The sequence below is a fragment of the Oncorhynchus clarkii genome, chromosome 5 (assembly GCF_045791955.1).
Source record: "Oncorhynchus clarkii lewisi isolate Uvic-CL-2024 chromosome 5, UVic_Ocla_1.0, whole genome shotgun sequence".
In the NCBI taxonomy this organism is placed as follows: Eukaryota; Metazoa; Chordata; class Actinopteri; order Salmoniformes; family Salmonidae; genus Oncorhynchus; species Oncorhynchus clarkii.
This window is the reverse complement of record NC_092151.1, coordinates 47,461,777-47,474,295: the sequence shown is the minus strand read 5'-3', so window position 1 is coordinate 47,474,295 and position 12,519 is coordinate 47,461,777. Positions and strand designations below refer to the sequence as shown.

The 12,519-nt window shown below is 43.8% G+C and overlaps 1 protein-coding gene across 3 annotated transcripts in view; it reads right to left on the bottom strand.

The window, feature by feature from the left end:
* LOC139408942 (kelch-like protein 8) overlaps positions 1–10,860 on the bottom strand; it is a 31,880-nt gene extending 21,020 nt beyond the window's left edge. For 2 of the 3 annotated variants that reach the window (XR_011634336.1, XM_071153443.1), the window contains exon 1: positions 10,782–10,840. The gene's annotated coding sequence lies outside the window, so the exon portion shown is untranslated. Of the gene's footprint in view, positions 1–10,781 lie in introns of all 3 variants that reach the window. The other variant, XM_071153445.1, reaches the window with a different exon arrangement.
* Between the last annotated feature and the right edge of the window lie 1,659 nt (positions 10,861–12,519).

Sequence of the window (12,519 nt, the reverse complement as noted above, 5' to 3'; positions counted from 1 at the left end):
ATACCTTTTCTTGCTACTGTACGTTAATAGAAACATCCTATTTTCCTAAGTTCAGCAAAATTAACATTGGTAAATATTTTAATTTTGTATGAACATAACAAGATTCAACAACTGAGACAAACTGAACAAGTTCCACAGTCATGTGACGAACAGAAATGGAATAAAGTGTCCCTGAACAAAGGGGGGGGGGGCAAAATCAAAAGTAACCGTCAGTATCTGCTGCATTAAGTACTGCAGTGCATCTCCTCCTGATGGATTGCACCAAATTTGCCAGTTCTTGCTGTGAGATGTTACCACACTCTTCCACCAAGGCACCTGCCAGTTCCCGGACATTTCTGGGGAAGGCACAGCGTTGAGATTGCCTGCAGTGACAACGAGCTCAGTCCGATGATTAGACACACCACCCCAGACACCCCAGACCATGACGTACCCTTCACCTCCAAATCGATCCCGCTCCAGAGTACAGGCCTCGGTGTAACGCTCATCCCTTCGACGAAAAACGCAAATCAGACCATAACCCCTGGTGAGACAAAAACTTGACTCGTCAGTCAAGAGCACTTTTTGACAGTGCTGTCCAGCGGAGTTGGATTTGTGCCCATAGGCGACGTTGTTGCCGGTGATGTCTGGTGAAGACCTACCTTACAACAGGCCTACAAGCCCTCAGTCCAACCTCTCTCAGCCTATTGCGGACAGTCTCTGAGCACTGATGGAGGGATTGTGCGTTCCTGGTGTAACTCGGACAGTTGTTGTTGCCATCCTGTACTTGTCCCGCAGGTGTGATGTTCAGATTTACCGATCCTGTGCAGGTGTTGTTCCATGTGGTCTGCCACTGCGAGGATGATCAGCTGTGTCCTGTCTCCCTATAGCGCTGTCTTAGGAGTCTCAGTATGGACATTGCAATTTCTTGCCCTGGCCACATCTGCAGTCCTGATACCTCCTTGCAGCATGCCTAAGGCACGTTCACGCAGATGAGCAGGGACCCTGGGCATCTTTCTTTTGGTGTCTTTCATTCAGTAGAAAGGCCTCTCTAGTGTCCTAAGTTTTCATAACTGTGACCTTAATTGCTTACCGTCTGTAAGTTGTTAGTGTCTTCACGACCGTTCAACAGGTGCATGTTCATTAATTGTTTATGGTTCAATGAACAAGCATGAGAAACAGTGTTTAAACCCTTTACAATGAAGATCTGTGAAGTTATTTGGATGGATTTTTACAAAATATCTGTGAAATACAGGGTCCTGAAAAAGGGATGTTTCTTTTTTTCTGAGTTTAGGTATGCACGTCAGCTTTCACATCGGTTTTGCACATCGGCGTTAATAAACTAGACAACGTCGGCCGATACCGATGTTGGCATTTCTAGCTAATGTCGGACGATTCCGATATATCATGCATCCCTAATCAATAGTTATAAAAGAGACATTAGGGGTGCCATAATGAAGCTTGGGAGGGGCTGAGTGCAGGGAAAATGGTCACGTGGAACCGTTAACACTCAGCCCCCTCCCTAGCAATAATGATGCAATGTTTAGCGATAAAGAGGAAACTCCACCCAAAGTGGCATTTGTATACTTTCACGGGTGAAACCATGTCTTTGTCTAATGCAGCTGTACTGACCCTCTGGGAAGAATAAACTTGGGTTGAGCTTTCAATGTGTCCGTTGAGTTTTTACTCTGAGAATTAGAACCTAACAGAGCGTTGGGCCAGTAACCCAAAAGGTTGCTGGATCAAATCCCCGAGCTGAAAAGGTAAAAAAAAATGTTGTTCTGCCCCAGAAAAAGGCAGTTAACCCACTGTAGGCCATCATTGTAAATACGAATTAGTCCTTAACTGACTTGCCTAGTAAAATAAATGGTTAAATAAATAAAAATACAAAAAATAAATGTTTAGGTGGCCATGATGGTATGAGGCCCAGATTGGGAATTTAGCCAGGACACCGGGGTTAGCCCCCCTACTTTTACAATAAGAACCATGGTCACTAAAGATCACACAGAGAGCCAGGACACCCGTTTAACATCCCATCCAAAAGACGGCACCCAAAACAGGTCAATGTCCCCAATCACTGCCCTGGGGGATTGGGATATTTGTTTTAGACCGGAGGATATAGTTCCTCCTACTGGTCCTCCGACACCACTTCCAGTAGCATCTGATCTCCCATCCAGGGCCAGACCAGGACCAACCCTGCTTAGCTTCCCAGGCAAGCCAGCAGTGGGATGCAGGGTGGTATGCTTCTGGCTCCACCTCGATAATCACTAATCCTCGGTGTGAATGAGCAATGGCCTATAGGCTACGAGTTCCATGCGCTCATTTCTTTTGCTGCCAATGGACCAGTGTATCGATGTGTCCATATGGTAGAGGCTGGTGATCCCGCATTAGACTTTCAGATTACCATTTTAATTCCGATTTTTATTATTACCCATATGACAATGATTGAGAAATAAAAACAATTATTATTGAAATTAAACTGTTCCATGAAAATGTGCTTATGAAAAGAATAACTGGCACGCAGAACAGCTTATGAAGTCTTTATGAAAATAAAAATATTTTCCACAGTTGGATTTTGCCTACAAGCTACTTTGAAGCAAGGTAAGACATGCCTCATAACATTAAATAAAACATTCAAGTTTCAAACAATTAAGAATGATCTCAAAATGCATACTGCCTCCAGCTCACATTGTAGTGGTGGGTGACGCACTAATAGCTTGTTGCATGAACTTGAATGGGACATGATGACTAACAAAAATACACAGACCAATTTAACTCCACTAAATTATGCAAATTAGAACAATAAACATGATGGTATTTAAGTCAACTGGTTTTCTATTAATGAATAAAAAGCATTATTTTGCAATAGTATTTTCTTTCCTCCCAGTACTTTTGGCCGGCAACAGTTTTATTTAAACAGTCCGAAAGCCGGCCAATTGCAGGCTAAATTGCCAGCTAACTGACATCCTGGCTGACACCCCATTATTTCTGCAGACATTGTTGAATCTTTAATTGGAAAACGTGGTCAGAGAGAGATTTTACAGAAATTGTGTTAGCACATTTTGCATTACACAGTTTTTCCAGTAAATGTGTTTTTGTAAAATGTAAATTGTTAAAAGTAGTCCTTGTGCATGGAGTTGTATGGTTTGTTGAACTTTGAAATCAATAGTTTTTGTTTGGCATACATTTTAAAAGTGAACAATCTGAGTCTCAGCACAATTCTGTTACTATCGAATTGCCCTATCAGGACAATTCAGGAAGCTTGTGAGAAGGTAGAGGACTTTAGAACAGTACATTTGGCCTACAGCCAACCAAATGCTCAAGTTGAGTCTGTTCTGTTCTCTCCCTCACAAGTGCACACTCAATGGAAAAAGAGGTCAGGCTAATTCTCACAGGAGGCTCAATGTATGATGACACTGTTGGCAATAGAGAGATGTAGGACAGATGCCATTGAGCCCCAGCCAAGTGTGGAGGTCTCTCTCCTGCCAAACAAATATGGCACAGCTTGAAAATGGAGCATCACAAACGAGAACACATTTCCACCCACACTTGACAGATTATGTGGCCTCTAGTGAGCTTTCTAGCACTGAATAGATTCCATGTGACAACACCTCAGCAACACAAAGCCTCAGTATTTTACCAAGCTCAAAGGGCAGAAGACATATACTGCAGAGATAATGTGGTCAAAGGGCACCCGAGTGGCAGAGTGGTCTAAGGCACTGCATCTCAGCGCTAAATGTGTCATCCACCGCTGCCCCTTGGACACTGATCACTTGACTACATAGCTGATGCATGCTGGACTGTCCATTAATCACGGTAATCCATTCTGCTTGTTTATGTTTTATCTGTCGGCCCCAGCCGCACTTAGGCTCTGTGTGTAGTTAATCCGACCCTCTCTGCCTAATCAATCGCCATTCTACCTGCTGTTGTTGTGCTAGCTGATTAGCTGTTGTCTCACCTACTGTTTTAGCTAGCTCTCCCAATTCAACACCTGTGATTACTGTATGCCTCGCTGTATGTCTCTCTCATATGTCAATATGCCTTGTATACTGTTGTGCTGGTTAGTTATCATTGTTTTTAGTTTACAATGGAGCCCCTAGTTCCACTCTTTATACCCCTGTTACCTCCTTTGTCCCACCCCCCACACATGCGGTGACCTCACCCATTACAACCAGCATGTCCAGAGATACAACCTCTCTCATCATCACCCAGTGCCTGGGCTTACCTCCGCTGTACCCGCACCCCACCATACCCCTGTTTGCGCATTATGCCCTGAATATATTCTACCATGCCCAGAAACCTGCTCCTCTTATTCTCTGTCCCCAACGCCCTAGGCGACCAGTTTTGATAGCCTTCAGCCGCACCCTCATACTACTCCTTCTCTGTTCCGCGGGTGATGTGGAGGTAAACCCAGGCCCTGCATGTCCCCAGGCACCCTCATTTGTTGACTTCTGTGATCGAAAAAGCCTTGGTTTCATGCATGTCAACATCAGAAGCCTCCTCCCTAAGTTTGTCTTACTCACTGCTCTAGCACACTCTGCTAACCCTGATGTCCTTGCCGTGTCTGAATCCTGGCTCAGGAAGGCCACCAAAAATTCTGAGATTTCCATACCCAACTATAACATCTTCCGTCAAGATAGAACTGCCAAAGGAGGAGGAGTTGCAGTCTACTGCAGAGAGAGCCTGCAAAGTAATGTCATACTTTCCAGGTCCATACCCAAACAGTTCGAACTACTAATTTTGAAAATTACTCTCTCCAGAAATAAGTCTCTCACTGTTGCCGCCTGCTACCGACCCCCCTCAGCTCCCAGCTGTGCCCTGGACACCATTTGTGAATTGATCGCCCCCCATCTAGCTTCAGAGTTTGTTCTGTTAGGTGACCTAAACTGGGATATGCTTAACACCCCGGCAGTCCTACAATCTAAGCTAGATGCCCTCAATCTCACTCAAATCATCAAGGAACCCACCAGGTACAACCCTAACTCTGTAAACAAGGGCACCCTCATTGACGTCATCCTGACCAACTGGCCCTCCAAATACACCTCCGCTGTCTTCAACCAGGATCTCAGCGATCACTGCCTCATTGCCTGTATCCGCTACGGAGCCGCAGTCAAACGACCACCCCTCATCACTGTCAAACGCTCCCTAAAACACTTCTGTGAGCAGGCCTTTCTAATCGACCTGGCCCGGGTATCCTGGAAGGACATTGACCTCATCCCGTCAGTTGAGGATGCCTGGTCTTTCTTTAAAAGTAACTTCCTCACCATTTTAGATAAGCATGCTCCGTTCAAAAAATGCAGAACTAAGAACAGATATAGCCCCTGGTTCACTCCAGACCTGACTGCCCTCGACCAGCACAAAAACATCCTGTGGCGGACTGCACTAACATCGAACAGTCCCCGCGATATGCAACTGTTCAGGGAAGTCAGGAACCAATACACACAGTCAGTCAGGAAAGCTAAAGCCAACTTCTTCAGGCAGAAGTTTGCATCCTGTAGCTCCAACTCCAAAAAGTTCTGGGACACTGTGAAGTCCATGGAGAACAAGAGCACCTCCTCCCAGCTGCCCACTGCACTGAGGCTAGGTAACACGGTCACCACCGATAAATCCATGATTATCGAAAACTTCAACAAGCATTTCTCAACGGCTGGCCATGCCTTCCGCCTGGCTACTCCAACCTCGTCCAACAGCTCCCCCCCCCCCCGCAGCTACTCGCCCAAGCCTCTCCAGGTTCTCCTTTACCCAAATCCAGATAGCAGATGTTCTGAAAGAGCTGCAAAACCTGGACCCGTACAAATCAGCTGGGCTTGACAATCTGGACCCTCTATTCCTGAAACTATCCGCCGCCATTGTCGCAACCCCTATTACCAGCCTGTTCAACCTCTCTTTCATATCGTCTGAGATCCCCAAGGATTGGAAAGCTGCCGCAGTCATCCCCCTCTTCAAAGGGGGCGACACCCTGTACCCAAACTGTTACAGACCAATATCCATCCTGCCCTGCCTATCTAAGGTCTTCGAAAGCCAAGTCAACAAACAGATCACTGACCATCTTGAATCCCACCGTACCTTCTCCGCTGTGCAATCTGGTTTCCGAGCTGGTCACGGGTGTACCTCAGCCACGCTCAAGGTGCTAAACGATATCATAACCGCCATCGATAAAAGACAGTACTGTGCAGCCGTCTTCATAGACCTTGCCAAGGCTTTCGACTCTGTCAATCACCGTATTCTTATTGGCAGACTCAGTAGCCTCGGTTTTTCGGATGACTGCCTTGCCTGGTTCACCAATTACTTTGCAGACAGAGTTCAGTGTGTCAAATCGGAGGGCATGCTGTCCGGTCCTCTGGCAGTCTCTATGGGGGTGCCACAGGGTTCAATTCTCGGGCCGACTCTTTTCTCTGTATATATCAATGATGTTTCTCATGCTGCGGGCGATTCCCTGATCCACCTCTACGCAGACGACACCATTCTATATACTTCCGGCCCGTCCTTGGACACTGTGCTATCTAACCTCCAAACGAGCTTCAATGCCATACAGCACTCCTTCCGTGGCCTCCAACTGCTCTTAAACGCTAGTAAAACCAAATGCATGCTTTTCAACCGTTCGCTGCCTGCACCCGCACGCCTGACCAGCATCACCACCCTGGATGGTTCTGACCTTGAATATGTGGACATCTATAAGTACCTAGGTGTCTGGCTAGACTCTAAACTCTCCTTCCAGACCCATATCAAACATCTCCAATCGAAAATCAAATCAAGAGTCGGCTTTCTATTCCGCAACAAAGCCTCCTTCACTCACGCCGCCAAACTTACCCTAGTAAAACTGACTATCCTACCGATCCTCGACTTCGGCGATGTCATCTACAAAATTGCTTCCAACACTCTACTCAGCAAACTGGATGCAGTTTATCACAGTGCCATCCGTTTTGTCACTAAAGCACCTTATACCACCCACCACTGCGACTTGTATGCTCTAATCGGCTGGCCCTCGCTACGTATTCGTCGCCAGACCCACTGGCTCCAGCTCATCTACAAGTCCATGCTAGGTAAAGCTCCGCCTTATCTCAGTTCACTGGTTACGATGGCAACACCCATCCGTAGCACGCGCTCCAGCAGGTGTATCTCACTGATCATCCCTAAAGCCAACACCTCATTTGGCCGCCTTTCGTTCCAGTTCTCTGCTGCCTGTGATTGGAACGAATTGCAAAAATCACTGAAGTTGGAGACTTTTATCTCCCTCACCAACTTCAAACATCTGCTATCTGAGCAGCTAACCGATCGCTGCAGCTGTACATAGTCTATTGGTAAATAGCCCACCCTTTTTCACCTACCTCATCCCCATACTGTTTTTATTTATTTATTTTTCTGCTCTTTTGCACACCAATATCTCTACCTTTACATAACCATCTGATCATTTATCACTCCAGTGTTAATCTGCATAATTGTAATTATTTGCCTACCTTCTCATGCCTTTTGCACACAATGTATATATAGACTCCCCTTTTTTCTACTGTGTTATTGACTTGTTAATTGTTTACTCCATGTGTAACTCTGTGTTGTCTGTTCACACTGCTATGCCTTATCTTGGCCAGGTCGCAGTTGCAAATGAGAACTTGTTCTCAACTAGCCTACCTGGTTAAATAAAGGTGAAAAAAAAAAATAAATAAAAAAAACTACAGACACCCTGGTATGAATCAAGGCTGTATCACAACCGGCCGTGATTGGAAGTCCCATAGGGCGGTGCACAATTGGCCCAGCGTCATCCGGGTTTGGCTGGTGTAAGCCGTCATTATAAATAAGTACGTGTTCTTAACTGACTTGCCTAGTTAAATAAAATAAAACTTTAAAGGCTCTTTATTTCCTTGACAACTCGTTAAATCTAGAAACCATCCCATCTAAGTCTGTCTAAAAGACATATACTGATAAAACTGTAGGCAATGAGTGTATTGAAAATTACATACAGTACCAGTCAAAAGTATGGACACCAACTCATTCAAGGGCTATTGTTTTTATTTTTTACATTATATAATAAAATTAATGGAACCATGTAGTAAATCAAATCAAATTTATTTTATATAGCCCTTCGTACATCAGCTGATATCTCAAAGTGCTGTACTGAAACCCAGCCTAAAACCCCAAACAGCAAGCAATGCAGGTGTAGAAGCACGGTGGCTAGGAAAAACTCCCTAGAAAGGCCAAAACCTAGGAAGAAACCAGGCTATGTGGGGTGGCCAGTCCTCTTCTGGCTGTGCCGGGTGGAGATTATAACAGAAAATGGCCAAGATGTTCAAATGTTCATAAATTACCAGCATGGTCGAATAATAATAAGGCAAAAAGTAGTAACCAAAGAAAGAGTATTTTATATTTGAGAGTTGCCACCCTTTGCCTTGATGACAGCTTTGCACACACTTGGCATTCTCTCAACCAGCTTCATGAGGTAGTCACCTGGAATGCATTTCAATTAACAGGTGTACCCTGTTAAAAGTTGCTTTGTGGAATTTCCTTCTTAATGCATTTGAGCCAATCAGGGTGATATACAGAGGATTGATCTATTTGGTAAAAAACCATGTCCATATTAGGTCAAGAACAGCTCAAATAAGCAAAGAGAAACAACAGGCCATCAATACTTTAAGACATGAAGGTAAGCCAATCCGGAAAATGTCAAGAACTTTGTAAGTTTCTTCAAGTGCAGTCTCAAAAACCATCAAGCGCTATGATGAAACTGGCTCTCATGAAGACAACCACCGGAAAGGAAGAGTTACCTTTGCTACAGAGGATCAGGTTATTAGAGTTACCAGCCTCAGATTACAGCCCAAATAAACACTTCAGAGTTCAAGTAACAGACATTTCAACATCAACTGTTCAGAGGAGACTGCGTGAATGAGGCCTTCATGGTCAAATTGCTGCAAAGAAACCACTACAAAAAGGACACCGATAAGAAGAGACTTGCTTGGGCCAAGAAACACAAGCAATGAGCATTAGACCGGTGGAAATCTGTCAAAATGTGAGATTTTTGCTTCCAACCGCCGTGTCTTTGTGAGACACAGAGTAGACAAACTGCATGTGTGGTTCCCACCGTGAAGCATGGAGGTGGTGTGATGGTGGTTTGCTGGTGACACTGTCAGTGATTTATTTTGAATTCAAGGCACACTTAACCAGCATGGCTACCACAGCATTCTGCAGGGATACACCATCCCATCTGGTTTGCGCTTAGTGGGACTAGAATATGTTTTTCAACAGGACAATGACCCAACACACCTCCAGGCTGTGTAAGGGCTATTTTACCAAGAGTGATGAGTGCTGCATCACATGACCTGGCCTCCACAATCACCCAACCTCAACCCAATTGAGATGGATTGGGATGAGTTGGACCGCAGAGTGAAAGAAAAGCAGCCAACAAAAGCTCAGCATTTATAGGAACTCCTTCAAGACTATTGGAAAAGCATTCCAGGTAAAGCTGGTTCAGAGAATGCCAAGTGTGCAAAGCTGTCATCAAGGCAAAGGGTGGCTACTCAGAAAAATCTAACAATATATTTAGATTTGTTTAACAGTTTTTTGGTTACGACATGATTCCATGTGTTATTTCATTTCATTCTACAATGTAGAAAATAGTAAAAATAAAGAAAAGCCCTTGAATGAGCAGGTGTGTCCAAACTTTTGACTGGTACTGTAAATTAACTGACTAGGGTTGAAAGCAAGTGCACTGCACCCATACCCTTATTAAAATTCAGTCCACCAACAGTTGGGGTTTTCTATCCGTGTGTGTGTGTGTGTGTGTGTGAGAGAGAGAGAGAGAGAGAGAGAGACAAGGCTCATTGCCAACTGTTTGACAGTGTGCCAGCTTTGAATCAGGGATTTCCACTGTGCAAAGTGACATGTGTAGCCATGATGAGACACACACAAAGCAAACACGCCACCATATCAACCTACTTTTGGCATATCTAATTACTTAATCTACTTCCCAGAACTGAAAAAGGACATTTTCAATTTTTAGAGCCATGTTTCTCTATGTGAGTCTCTCTGCAATAGGTTAATTAGGCTGCCCCGTCTCATCCACCATGATTTTACTAAGCAGATGTGTCCCAATGCCATGTGTTAAAGTTACCCTGACCCATCGAGCAATAAATATCTCTTTGAATGAGGTTGAAGACTGAATAAGTAAAGAAAAACAGCACTGTTGTTACAGTATGACCGTATGTTCAGTGACACATGGCCAGAGAGCAATTACAGCATGTCTCAGGGCTTATGGACAAATGGCATTGAGAAGATAAAGTTGACCTTCTGGACAACCAACACCTTGCTTACTATGCTAGTTAGTCTTTGGCAACCAACCAAACCATAGCTAGCCAACTATCCACCTGCTCCATATTTATGTGTTTAACCAAATAAGCTCACCTAGTTATGTTTATTGTTGCGCTAGCTAACATGCTAATACTAGCTAGGTAAATAGGATGCTAGAGCAAACTAGCTAGCAAACGTTACCTTCATTGGCTAGCTAACTTTACAGGTTGCAAGCGTCTAACGTTAGATGTCAGAAAGTCTGCGTCTCTTATTTTGCAGTGCAAGTAAGTCCGTAGTAGTATGGGAAACTTAAAATAATAGTTAGCTATTGCCGTTTATTTTTGCTAGCTAACAACAAGGAAAGTTAGCCAACGTTAGCTTGCTAGCTAACAATATCCTGAACTTGTTGACATCAAATCACTAATGCAAGATGTGGAGGAAACCAATTAATGCCAGCCTTGCTGCACATTTAATACATGGACACTTTGAGACAATCTACATGAAACAAATGTATTTTTTTCTGTTACCTCAGCTTGTACAAATCCATGCACACTTCAATCCAATTGCATTTCTTGCAGTGAAGAAATAACCAATTCGATTCGTTTTAGCAAAGATGTTGTAATTTGCAATGCTTTATGGGAGATGTGGTCGACTTCCAGCTCAGCGCAGTTGTCATCATATGAAACATGTTAACATTGTAAGATACAGTAAATAATACATGCGTTATCTATTACTTCAAAAAAGTACATCTTATAAATTAAACACATACACTGCATTACATTTCTTTTTAGTTTGGATATTGGTTTGATATTCGGGGTTTGCTCGTAAATACTTCCTCTAGAAAGGTCCTAGACAGGGCTGGTCCTGGACATTCTGCCGCCCTAGGCAAGACAAAAGTATGCAAACCCCTACCCCACACAAAATAGAAGTTTCAGGAAATAATGGAGATATAGACATTCTTACCATATTTCTCAGTGTCAAACTAGAGTGTCTTGTTTGCAAATAATTACATCGTAGACATCCTAATGAATTTAAGCATGGCCCTTTCAAGTGAACTTTCCACCCAGACAGAGGCTCTCCTGACTCAGAAAAATGTAAGCTTCAACTGCTGGCTACTCGTTGTATAACACAAGGAAGATAACTCCTGAAATGAATGGAGGTGTCTGTATGTCATGAGCCTCGGTAGAGAACAGCCCCTTCAATTCCTACTACCATCAGGAGAAGACTTCAAACCACAGTACCCACCTACAGAGAGCGTGAAATAGACAGACAGGGATGCCAGTAAACCAGTGTCTGAGGATTTGTAGCATGACAATAACAAGATACTAAAAAGTAGACAGATTTGACATACCCCCAAGATCTTTCTTGCTGCTTTGGGCCACTTGTAGTTCACAAATACACCCAATGCTACAGGGACTACCAAGGTGATCAGAGTGATGCCTAAAAAAATAATATGTTTATACATAGGCCTACATGGCAGCTAATACATATTGAATAACATCAGACCAGAAGTATGACTCCAAATCTCCAACATGTTATGTAGCCCTCGTTTCAAGCCCTAATCATAGGCTGATGGTGAACTTTTATTCCATTCCAATGCATTTGACGATTCTTACGATTTCTGACCTACTGAGTTTATCACACTGCGCTCTCCAATGTTAAAAGGTTAAAGATTCAGATGGAAAACGTGAGAGAGAATGAGAGCGAGAGAAAGAGAGAGAAGTAAATAGTGAGACCGAAGAGAGAGAAGATTCAAAACATCAAGGTGGCAAAAAATAATATCTTTTTTTATTAAAATGTGAAAGAACCAAAAGGTCATTACCAATATTAAAGTAAGGTATTCTGATGGTGCCTGCCTCCACACAGGAGTGTGTGTAGACGAACAGACCCAGAGGCATCATACCCATACCAAGAACTGTAGAAATTGTCATCATGGTGATGCTACAGCAATAGACGGGCAACAGACAAAACAACAGACAGACGTGTTAGCCTAGCAGGATGACCAGCCCATGACCTTGTATTGGTAGGAGACACGTTCACAGAGAACCAGCAGATCATGGGGTATAAGTGTCAACTCCATCATGTTCTGAATGGAGCCCCTGCGTCACCTGAGGTAATGCTTACACTGGACCACTTTAATATGACCCTCACTGTTTGATTCATTATCCAACAAAATGGCTGTAAATGGCTGGAATCTAACATACCTTATGTAACAGTATAACTTTAGACCGTCCCCTCGCCCATACCCGGGCACGAACCAGGGAC